General features: G+C 33.4%; 1 long non-coding RNA gene across 1 annotated transcript; it reads left to right on the forward strand.

The window, feature by feature from the left end:
• The first annotated feature begins 331 nt into the window (after positions 1–331).
• Positions 332–7,742, forward strand: LOC143062264 (uncharacterized). The gene is made up of 3 exons (XR_012974649.1): positions 332–830; positions 3,764–3,998; positions 7,169–7,742. It is a non-coding gene; the product is annotated as an uncharacterized LOC143062264 (long non-coding RNA).
• Positions 7,743–10,880: the final 3,138 nt, after the last annotated feature.

Below are 10,880 nucleotides of genomic sequence, written 5' to 3' on the forward strand. Positions count from 1 at the left end.
AATTCGAATTAATCTATTATTGATAATGTCTAATTGCAGTTTTCTAAAACACACACGTTAAGATCGGAAATTTGAATGAATTAAATAATAGAAATGGATCAATTAGCTTCGATTGTTCATAAATATTTAATATCTAAATTGTAAAGATGATGAAAATATCTTAAGTATAATCACTTGATAATTAACCTAAACAAAAACGATCTTGTATCAATGTTATGTTGTTATTCGAGTTAATTGGTTGTCGTGAAGATTTTTTTTAACCAAAATACGATAGAGTTAATAGCTTCTGGATATGTCAAGTTAAGGATCTTTTAATTTTATCAAACGAGTATTCCAATTAAGTTACAAATTACTTTGTTTAAACATTTTCGTGCAGAGAGACATCTTTACAATTCTCACAATTTTCTCCACTTTTACTTCGAATAGACACTATAAAAACAGGGCACGCATTTTATTATCCTGAGGGATTTTCTGTAAACAGGAATAATTATAATGAGAATGACAACAATTTTGCAGTTGAAATAAACAGTATGTAAAAAATCATCAGAGGAGTTATCATTGATTTAAGTTTCGTTTAAGGAAAGCGTCGTTAGGGAACAAAATGGAAAAAATGCTTAGCATACCAAACATTGTCCGAAGTAATAGTTTTGCGCCAGTAGCTGAACCTTCTTCGGCTTTTATGAATTGGTCACCAGTTACACCTCAATACGATCCTGGCTGTTTACCTCTAAATGCTTCCAGAATACAACCCGAGGCCGTACGAAAACCGTATTCATTTATGGATATAATGGACAGTGGTTCCCCAGTCACATCAGTTTTTATGGGTCTGAGTAAGTATTAGCTATCATGCATAAAGTTTCGAAACTTTTTAGAATAAGACAGTAAAAAAAACCCACAAAGACAATAAAACAGATGCTGAAATTTCATTTTGTAATTTATTTTTTACCATACCGATAAAGGTTGTACAAATATTTGCAGAGTTAACAAGTAACCTTATTTTCGGTATGTTGATAATTATTTGTAAGTATCAATAATGAGAGAATTCCAAATTTTGATAAAGTTTGATATTGTTTTCCTTTTTTTTTTTTTGTTGGGTTTCGTCCAAAATTTAAATCAGAAGGACATTCTTACCCATATTCAAAACTCGCTTTAAACAAACTCTTGTATATATATGTTACAGGCATTTTCAAAAATTTATAAAATAAAAGCACTAGTTATACAGAGCATTGTATCCTATAGTAATTAACAATGTTATGTTTGGATAGAAAGGGCTGTTAACATTTATCTACATATTTTGGCAAATACACCTATTATAGCTGGATTTATGGCACTAAAAATTCAACATCATCAAATGAAAAGCTAATCATCACACATTCATCTTTCTCGATTACTTTCATCATTAAATATTTTTAAATCCCGCCTTTCCTAAGTCAAGAACATCTAGCCTATTAGTCTTGTGTGGTTATTTTTTATTTTGGTTCATTTATATGTTTCGGATTTTGTGTGACGTCCTTGTCGCTAACTATACAAATAAGAAGATGGTTGGTGATGGTCAATGAGACAACTTTCCACAAAAGACCAAATGGCATAGGAGTAAACAACTATGGGACACTGTACGGACTTCAACATGAGTTAAACCATTATCATATCGCATATTTATAGTATACATTATATTTAGGGACCATCCGATGTAAATTAATATATAAATAAACAAATAATCTTTATTTCAAGAAGATATTCCAATTAGTTCAAACTTATCTTCTTCTTCTTCTTCTTTAGGTTTCTAGCGATCCTTCAATTATTGAAGATTATTCGCCGGAGAGTTCTTCCTGAGAGTTCTCAAAATAATAATAATAACATATGTATAAAGTACAATTATATAATAATATACACACAATATACATTATACAATTGTAAATAGATATTAATGAAAAAGCATATTAATTTGTATAATTTATTAAAAAATTGTAACTTTTTGTCCATCTTTGGGATTCGATATTTTCGGTGAAGACCATGTGTGTTGTTTTCTCCGACGTCCTTGGTCGGGTTGCTGTCTCTTTGACACATTCCTCGTTGCTATTCTAAATTCTACTTTTTTTAATCCCACACAAAAAATATATCTACGTCCATTTCCTGTGATCTCAATCTTTGAATCACACGAAATATAGCCTTGTATTTTGAAATTAAGTTAAAAATATTTTCAATCTCAAGGGCTGACTAAGCCGGGTAGAGAAAATAGATTTATCATCGTCAGTTAAACTCAAGCTAGAGTAGAGGATCTGATTGAATTTGCAATTGTGACTTCGATGGATAGTTGTCTCATAGGCACTTATACCACATCTTCTTATTTCATGAAGGCGTTCAAAGGAACCCATTTACCAAACATAGCTGTCCTACCACTCTTAACAAGTGAGAAATTCACATGAAAAAAATATAATAGACAGAAACTTCGTAGCATAAGGTATCTACGTACAAGATATGACATAGTAAGTCTTCTTCCTTCTGAAATGTTAAGCTTTACGCAAATAATTTAAGCCGCAGAAAAGTAATATGTCTCGCTATGCAGGCGAGCCAAATAATTTATTTCCTATATTTTCCTTTTTTTGTGAATATTTTTTTTTAAATTTATTCACAATTTGATTCTGAAAGGAAATCTGTGAATAACATATATAATGTGCGCACGCTCATAGCTTTTAAAATCCTATCAAAGGAGTAGGTCCGGTAAGGACCGATTTTGGCCTCAAATTTCAGGTTCATCTGACGAAAGATTTTGACCACTTTTTAAACACTTAAGTGTCTATTTCATTTGAATCAATTAGTTTATGTGAAAGATTTTAACTGATTTAGTCATTAAAAACGATCCGATTCAAGCTTAAATATGAAAAATCTACCAAATATGCCGAAAAATGTCACTTTTCAGATGGTTTTTTGTCAAAAATGAAAGTGGCCGCATCCGTGTTCATCCTCAACCTTTATATATGTTATGTTTTATCATAAAATACAACTTACATTTCAATATTAAGGATGAACACGAATGCGGCCACTTTCGTTTTACACGAAAACCGTCTAAAATTTAACTAAAATGCTAGAATTGTGAAGATTTCAGTAATTTAGCATGACTTAATGGTGCTAGTACCCGATATATGTGCATTGTATTGTCAAAAACAGCCCATATTTATGTAACAGAAGCATTCTACTGTCCAATAAATAACTAAACGTTTACATTTTAACAATTTTGTAAAACTGCTATATTTTGGGGCCAAAAAGGGGTCTTACCGGACCTTTAGAAAATTACAATTTTTATAATTACATTTTTATGCTAAAACCATAAAAATCAAGCGTTGAAGATTTTTTTTCTATGCACTTAGTTTTTACGCTGCCATTGAGATCTACCGATGTTGAACTTTATTAGAAAATAAAAATAGAATTTTCAATGTTTCTGCAAATCAAAATTACGAAATCGTTTTGAATTTCTATGTAGAGTATCTATTAGGGAATTGAATGCTAACCTGCTTTTTATTGGAGTATAATAGCGTTGGCCGAGGTACATTTTGTATGAAGCGTGGAAGCTTTTTTTTATTATTTTATCAGAGTATAAAAATTCGACAGAAGCATATTTTGTCTGGAGCTGAAAAATGTGCTTGCGATCAACCCTTTTATAACCTTACTAAATTATATACAAGAGGCGATTCGGTCTACGCGCTATATCCCAATACAATTATAAATAGAAGCATTCAGTTCTTTTTCACCTTTTTGTTTTCAGTGCAACGAAGAAAACGACGTGAAAGTCGACCGAGGCGACAAAGAACAACATTCACAAGTGAACAGACATTAAAACTTGAAATCGAATACAATAGGACGGAATATATTTCCAGGCCTCGAAGATATGAAGTCGCGAAACTGCTAAGCCTATCAGAGAATCAAATCAAAATATGGTTCCAAAATCGGAGAGCAAAAGAAAAAAGAATAGAGAAAGCCCATATCGATCAACAAATACGGTAAGGGAGTAAGTAATGGTTTTTTTTAAACCTATGATCAAAAGACAACATAAAATTTTCAAAATATTTATTTTCATTTTCCCGTATTTTACTGTTGAAAGGAATTATATTTATTTGGTTGTAATCATTCAGATAAAGTCTGGAGTTTATCAATTACTATGTCAATCTTCCTTTAAGAATTGAATGCTTCTTTTTGTAAATTCATTGGGGTGTAAAAGCGTTGACCGAAGTACATTTTGTATGATGCACGGAAGCACTTTATTCTGAAAATGTACGCACGGTCAACGCTTTAACAACCATATGAAATTACTAAAAGAAGCATTTAATACTTATAACAACATTTTTTCGCTATGATCATGTTAACACGATTACTATAAAGTTTTTCTTTTATTTACCCGTGCACTTTATTGTGGAAAAATGTGTCATCATGTATGTTACAATTCCTGCAATTCGTTTTGAAATGAAGAATGACGCGAGATTGCTGTTAGCCAATCAAAACAACGTATAATAATGAAAAATACAGCAAATGTGATTATAGAATCATATGAAACTTTGGCAGAAGCTTTAGATCTGATTTCGAAAAAAAATATTAGAGTGATACGTTTGGAAGAATAGAGAGTAGATGGCTTTGTCCTTTCACTTCAAGGTCCGCTTTAAAGATGATGTCTTCTCACTAAATAATTCATTTTCCGAGCTCAACCCGATGTTTGTTGTTTAGTATTAAGTATTTTAATGTTGTGTTTTGAAGATTCATATTTTGTCTTTTGATCGCTTTTCGTTTTTGCTATGGTTGCCAGTTTGTCATCGACTTTAAGTTTGAATGTCCTCCGAAATGAATCAAAGCCTTTCGGTTATTTTTTAAATGATTAAAAGCAAATAAATTGAATCGGTTATGCCCGCGTCACACTGTCCCGATTTTTATATACGATGGACACCCGAATGCGAAAATTGTAAGTTCGTACGAAGTTGGTCCCGATCTCGTTAAAATACCAAAAAGTGACCGAAGCAAGTACGATGAATAACGAAGTCTATACGATGGTGCCGAAATTATTTACGATAGCATAAGATGGACATACGAAGGTTAACCGAAGACGGGTATTTAAGCTTCATATCTCAGCCGAAGCCTACACGAAAGATCACGAAGGCTACACGAAAGATCACGAAGGCTACACGATGGATTACGATGATGACGCGATGGCCATACGATGTCTAATTCTTATAAAACTTAGTTTATTATCCCCTCGCCTACTACATGTAAGTTGCGTGTAGATAAAATTGTCATGGACACTCTAGAACCAAAATGCTCAAAACTTGGTATGGTGTTACTCGTTAAGAATATCTTAAGCGCTATTGACTTTAAAGTTCAAAGGTCAAGGTCACAGTGGCAGTTGTAATACAAGGCAATATCACCCTTGTGGACACTCTAAAACATTTGGTATATTGTTCCTCTTTGTAATGATCTGACATTTTTTTAAGTTCAAGGCCAAAGGTGAAGGTCATGCAGATGGACATGTTTTTTCTCCTTAAAACAGCATAATACATAGGAAATTGGTTGCTCATTTTTTTACCTGCTGGTTCTAAAGACAATATTAAAGGTATTTCCAGTTACTGAATGTTTTAGTTGATTTCTAAAAAAATAGTTTATGTATCAAATATGCATATTCAGTTTACCATTTTCTGCATGTGTCATATACAAATATAGTGTCCATATTTGTCCCCAATATGTTACATACGAGGGGATGCCACGCTCGGCATTGCCTTGTTTGCACTGTAAAACGTGTGCACTTGTTTGAATAATCACCCATAATTATGCCCATGTTTAATGATCTATCTTAAAGGTAAGGTAATGGGTTCGTTGATCCCTTTTATTCAAAAAGAGCTCTTTGCAGGAGATGATATCATAATAATATAGTCAAAAGGAAGGATGTGGGGAAAGCAACAAATGAGGCAAAATATGACATATAGGAAACAAAAAGGTTATGGAGTAAACATTCGTGTGACAACAACTCAGACGATACATAAAAAATCAGAATAATAAATAAAAAGTTGGTTTCCCTATATACGTGTACCTGCAGTGTTGGTGTACGAGGCGCGTTTATGATTCTCATTATGTTACTTGATATGAAAAATTGACAAAAAATAATATTTTACTTGTAAAAGTAAATCCTGAGCCTGTAGATAGCTGCTCTTCGTGTTCCATTTGAATAAATAGAAACAACGCTGTCGCCTTTCTTGTTCTCATTGAATTATATGATATGAGCTCCATGTTTTGTGAACGTCTTTCTTAACTGTCATAGACTGACTAGTGCATATCGCGCATGACACTTTAAATGTATTTTAGCGCGAAAATTAACTGGATTTATAACCGTCGTAGTTCCATCTTGTCGCCTTCGTACTTTTATTCGATGACAACACGCCGGGATTACGAGGTCTTCACGAAGTCGTGTTGCCATCGTAAGACCTTCGGGTAACTTCGTGATTCATTCGTGTAGACATCGTAATGTCAAAACTGCCCGATGGAAACGATGGAAACACGAATGCAATACGATGTTCAAAGATTCATTCCCGGTGACATTACGATGGTGAGGATGGTGATACGAACTCAATACGAACCCTCAACATCGGACGCACCTTCGGGGATTTTTTAACATATTAAAAAATGTAGAACCCTTCCCGAAGTTGTCCCCGAAGCTAGAAAAAGTGGCTGATGGTTCTACGATGGTTAAAGATGGCACTACGAATAGCCCGTTCTGGATACCATCAGTCCCGATTTCGAAAATTTCCATAATCGTGTTGCTATCGGCGTAAAAATTGGGACAGTGTGACGCGGGCATTAATCTTGTATATCTTCCACCAGCTAGTCTGTGCAAAATTTAATGAAAATTCATGATGCATTTTTCGTTCTGACTTTTTCAAAATCCAATCAAACCTGCTGTGTTTAGCCAAACCGGTGTTAAAATACCACCAATTTAAGATCCCTCTGTAGTACATTTCATTTAAATTGAACCTGTATTAAAAGACCACCTGTCTTAAGAAACCACTTTTTTGTTCTCCCTTAAGTGGTCTAATAAAACAGGTTTGACTGTATACTTATTTGTGATATATTCATGTCATTTTGTCTAAACATAGTTTTCGTCACTATAAAATATGAAATGGACTTCTTATTACAGGAATTCCACTCTACCCAACACGAAAGAGACGCAACCAAACAACATGTATTCACTGTATAATCCATATATGTGGTCATATACAGCCGCAGCGTTTAACAGAATCCTCACAGATGAACAACACAAAGTGTGATCAAAGAAACCGAAGGGAAGACAACTTGTCAACAATTATTTTGTTGTGACAACAAAATGAGTTTTAAACAAGACAAAATGGTCAGAAACCCCGACGATTATTTTTGTTTCTTATCATTATTATTATTGTCTACCGCTTTCACATGCGATCGCCTGGGAAATAAACACTTTTGGGATATTAAAGAGGCTATTGTCCGGCTTCGAGTTTTGAAGTTATTGGTGTCCAAGAAGAAATATCAAAGGCGATGACAAACATTGTAAAATTGCAATGTATTACCGTTTTTATAAATTATTAACTTAACTTTAAACCAAACCCATTATGAACTATTTTCCACAAAGTCATTACTTTCTGAATTTATGAGTGAGGATAAAATATCTGACAATACTTCTGTTAGTGAAGTGTGCTTGCATATACAATGTTATTTGTTTTAAAATAATTCTAATATTAAAAATAAAATTTAAAGACATTAACTGTCAAGAAGTAACCACACTGAAATAACGAATGATGATAGTGATGATAACTTGAGATTGGTCTGAGCAGCTCTGCCAATGATAAAGGAAGGGTACATCAAAAAATAATACTACACAGCTAATTCGGGGGTTTAAGTTTACGTTAATATTCATGAATTTTCATTAAAAACTGGAATCACCTGAAGTTATCAATAAATTACATTAACGGTTTTATTTTAATAACAAGAGTCTATTTCATTAGGTGGCATAGGTTTTAAAAACACAGCAATCATTTATTTACCAACAGCTTTTCGAGATAAATTTTTCTCAATACTTAAAATATTAAAATTATGAGCTTAGGAATAATAGCCAATTATCCACCAGACCGAATGATGTGGATTGTGGGCAGCTATAAGCCATGCTAGTTTGGCCTTCAACAGTTTGTAAAATCCATTCAGTATAGTAAGCTATACAAGGCCCCGACATGACCAAATGTATAACATTGAAACAGAGAAAAATAACGACAAACCACTAAATACAGGCACAGGACTTTAGACTGGCACATACATAATCTAGTCTGATTAAACTTGGGATAATGGTGAAACAGCAAAATATAAGAACAAACAGTATCAAGAGGCACGTCTGTGAGCGCTACATAAATGGGGACAATGTTGAAACAGCGAAACATCAGAACACAGTACCAAGAACACATCTGTGAGCTCTACATAAATTGGGACAAAGGTGAAACAGCAAAACATAAGAAAACACAGTACACAGAGGCACATCTGCCAGTTACACAGAGGCACATCTGCCAGTACACAGAGGCACATCTACCAGTACACAGAGGCACATCTACCAGTACACAGAGGCACATCTGCCAACGATACATAAATTGGTAATACCGGTGAAACAGCACAACACTAGAAAGTACCAAGATCGATGACAGATTTTTCAGAATTTTTCAGGTTTATTTGATATAGTTGTGCTGATCAGTTTTGCAATTAACACTTGTTACCTAGCTCTCAATAGTTTTCATTACATTCAAAAACTGCAAAAAAAAACATTCCAGGGGAAACAAGTCTAAAATTTTCAGGGTAGATACATCTGTCACTTTTGTAATTCACGCTTTTTTAACCTTGCTCCTACATTTTTAAAGGTAACAGTGAATAACTGCTAAAAATTGGACCAACTAGATATTTCAGGGACAATATCTCCAAAATTAGTAGTTGTTTTTTTTCTCTCTCCAATTTTCAAAGTATATGCTTTTCATCGGGCTGACCCTTTTTCAATTAACACTTTTAACCTTGCTCCTACAGTTTTCAAGGTTACAGTGAACAACTGCTCAAAATGGAACTAACTAAATATTTCAGGGGCAATAACTCCAAAATAAGCAGTTGGTTTTTTTCTTTCAAATTTTCAGAGTATATGCATTTTATCAAGCTGATCCTTTTACAATTTATGCTTTTAACCTAGTTCCTAAAGTTTTCAAGGTAACATAAACAAATGCAAAAAATTTGACAAACAAACATATTTCAGTGGTACTAGATATCATCTCTGTGGGCCCCTCTGTGAATAATTTGTGGTAAAAAAAATATATCTTTACACTCGGACATGGGGTTGTCAACTGAAACCAAACTATTTGACCTTGACTTTCGACACAACCTCTTGTGTTGGTTAATATACATGTCAGGTAAAAACTTTGAAAATCATAACAGATCTCAAAATATAGATAGGACACAATTTATACCATAAAACATGGGGTTGTCAACTGAAACCTAAGTTTTTGACCTTGACCTTTGACCTAGTTAGTTGTACATACATTATGACAAACCCGCTGGTGTTGGTTAATGTACATGAAAGTTTAAACTTTGAAATCATAATGGTTCTCAAGATAAAGAGCAGACATGATTTTTACTGTAGGACATGGGGTTGTCAACTGAAACCAGTTTTTTACCTTGACCTCCAACCTAGGAAGTTGAACAAACATTATGACACACCTTCTGGTGTTGGTTAATATACATATCAAGTATAAAGTATGAAATTATCAAATAATTGTTACAGACAGACAGATTGATCACTATAGGGCAACTGCCAATTGGAGTGGGCCCTAATAACTCCAAAATAAGGAGTTTGATTTTTCTCAAATTTTCAAACAAATTATCTAGTTGATTATTGCTGCATTTTACACTTTTAACCTAACAAACAACAGCAAAGAACATTCTTTATAAATGACATCCTTCTAATAAAGCAGACAAACTTTGGTTTCAATCCATCAAACATTTCCATGGAAGATTATAAAAGAAAAGTTGACTGAGTGACAATGGATTGATAGACGACAGATGACGAGTGATGGCAAAATCTCACATCTCAAATCAACTCATCAGACTGTTAGAAAGCTTTAACAAAAACCAACAAGAAGACAATCAGCAAAAGCTACTAACTTAAGAATTCACAGTTATTGAAAGTTAGGTAAAAGTCAATTACAACTGTGAACTAATAAATAAATCATGTTTTCCCAAACAGAAATTCTATCTGTACACAATCAATAACATAAACATGTCATTAGATCTGAGGGCAGGGGATTCTTATTATATTTGATTAAATATGATGTTAAAATAAGGTGGTTAAAACCTGTTAAGTCTATGCAAAAAACAAAGTTTGTTACACTAACAAAATTTATGGTTGCAATAAAAATTATAAGTTGAATGACTCAATTCTCTAATCTGACTCAATATCTGGCAATACAACAGATAACACATGTGAGCCTCTGGGTGCAGGAATTTCTCACTGCATTGAAGACCTGTTGGTAACCTTCTGCTGTTGTCTGTTCTATGGTCAGATTGTTGTCTCTTTGACACATTCCCCATTTCCATTCTCAATTTTACTCTGTAACCTGTTCATTCCATTGGCAGGTCTGTATTCAATGAAACACAAATTGATAACTTTTAACGGTACAGAGAATGTACATATATGCAACTTCAGGGGCTAGATAATAGATCTTTACAAACCCTTTTTCTTTGATATTGTTAAAATTTGCTCACCTAAAAAGTATGCAATATTTAAATTCAATAGCACAAGTGTTCCTGGATCAAACCATGTAGCAATCTTACCTGATGGGCGAAACCATATTAGA

Source organism: Mytilus galloprovincialis, chromosome 2, assembly GCF_965363235.1.
Source record: "Mytilus galloprovincialis chromosome 2, xbMytGall1.hap1.1, whole genome shotgun sequence".
NCBI classification, from domain to species: Eukaryota; Metazoa; Mollusca; class Bivalvia; order Mytilida; family Mytilidae; genus Mytilus; species Mytilus galloprovincialis.